The 1,646-nt window shown below is 43.0% G+C and overlaps 1 protein-coding gene across 2 annotated transcripts in view; it reads right to left on the minus strand.

The window, feature by feature from the left end:
• Positions 1-1,646, minus strand: part of IDI1 (isopentenyl-diphosphate delta isomerase 1) — a 12,490-nt gene that overhangs the window by 2,436 nt on the left and 8,408 nt on the right. The gene's annotated exons all lie outside the window — the stretch shown is intronic.

Genomic DNA, 1,646 nt, shown 5'->3' on the forward strand with positions numbered 1-1,646 from the left:
TGTCCAATTAATTTCTTTCTAATTTTAGTAGAGGCGGGGTCTCGCTTTTGCTCAGGCTGGTCTCGAACTCCTGAACTCAAAGGATCCGCCCGCCTCAGCCTCCCAGAGTGCTGGGATTACAGGCGTGAGCCACTGCGCCCGGCCAGGCCTCACCTTCTGATCCTACCCTGGCTTCCTGTCTAAATGCAGGAGCCTGCGGTATTTTTCTTCTGGTGCCTCAGAGGCTCACTCTCTTCCATTGCCCTTGGCTTCCCTGGAACTAAGAGTGGTCCTCTCCTACAGCGAGAGGCAATTTGGAGAAGATGAGAAAGGAGCAGGGAACAGAAGTGGCTTCAGTTTAACGCAGAGAAGTGAAGGGATCTAGTGTTTCCGAAGTTTCGACGTGCTATAATGGTGCCTCATCAAATCCCTCTCATTTTATCACAAGGAGTTCCTAGCCCTGTACTCATCACTGCAGTTAGTTTACCGAGTGGAGGGATAATGCTGAGAATAGTTCACATTCTTGAAAACTGTCTTTATGCTGATAAGCCTTCTTCGTTTATAGATATAGAAAGTAATATACATTTTGCCTTCTAATAAACCAAATGTCTATGTTTAAGCATTAAAAGAAAGAAATAAATAAAAATAACGTTCAAACCCAACACATTTGCCGTTGGGGTCAGAAGCAGCTACATTCCAGGAGGGGGACGCTACTCTTCACAAGAGGACGGAGTCCTGGGGGTCCATCGGGTCAGAGACCACTCACACGTGCACATCTGGGAAGCAATCCAGGGACACAGCCGTGATGCCCACCTTTGGCCAAGTACTCGCAAAGTGCCAACTGACAGCCTAGTAACTAATTACATGTGGCTTTCAGTCTAAAACTTCCTAGAAAATAAAACTAAAAAAAAAAAAAAACTAGAAAAAATACTACAAAATGCATTTGAAACTATTACATTTATCACATTTAAGCAATTTATTGTATTAAAACTAACAAACCAGACAACAGTATTAAAATGTGGTAATTTTTTATTGCTTTTACTTTCCAATAAAATAAATACTTGCTACATAGTCTTGCCTGAAATTATAAATTAACTGTTCTGGGTTATCAAGAAATGAATTATTTTATTGAATTTATAAAATATTTACCTTTGTAAGAAATTACTTTTTTCTTCATTATTATGTACCATTTAAGGATAGTAAAGCTATCTTAAGATTTCAAATTTGAAAAATCTACCTATAAGTTTTAAGAAGTGCATTAATCAAGGTACAATTAATATTAACATACACATATTCCATAAACTGAAGCCGCGTAACATGAACATTAGCCGTTCGCGTTGTTATTTTTCTCTCCTACACTATGGCCTGACTGGAACAGTGGTTCTCAGCTGGAGTGACTCAGCTGAGTGGCCCCCAGGGACAACTGCTATCATCTGGCTGTCACAGGAGAAGGGTGCTCATGGCACTGGGCGGGCAGAGCCCAGGATGCTGCCAGCCACCTGTGGTGCACAGGATGGTCCCACAGGAGTCACCCAGCCACGTGCAGGTGGGGGCCGCGGGTGAGGAGTCCCGCTGTGCAGGACTCGGTGCCCTTTACGAACAGCCTCTCTGCCACTGCAATTCTGAAAGCCCACACTCTGCTCACCGGCAAATACTATTTATTTATT

Source organism: Propithecus coquereli, unplaced genomic scaffold (genome assembly GCF_000956105.1).
Source record: "Propithecus coquereli isolate 6110/MARCELLA unplaced genomic scaffold, Pcoq_1.0 Scaffold94, whole genome shotgun sequence".
Taxonomy (NCBI): Eukaryota; Metazoa; Chordata; class Mammalia; order Primates; family Indriidae; genus Propithecus; species Propithecus coquereli.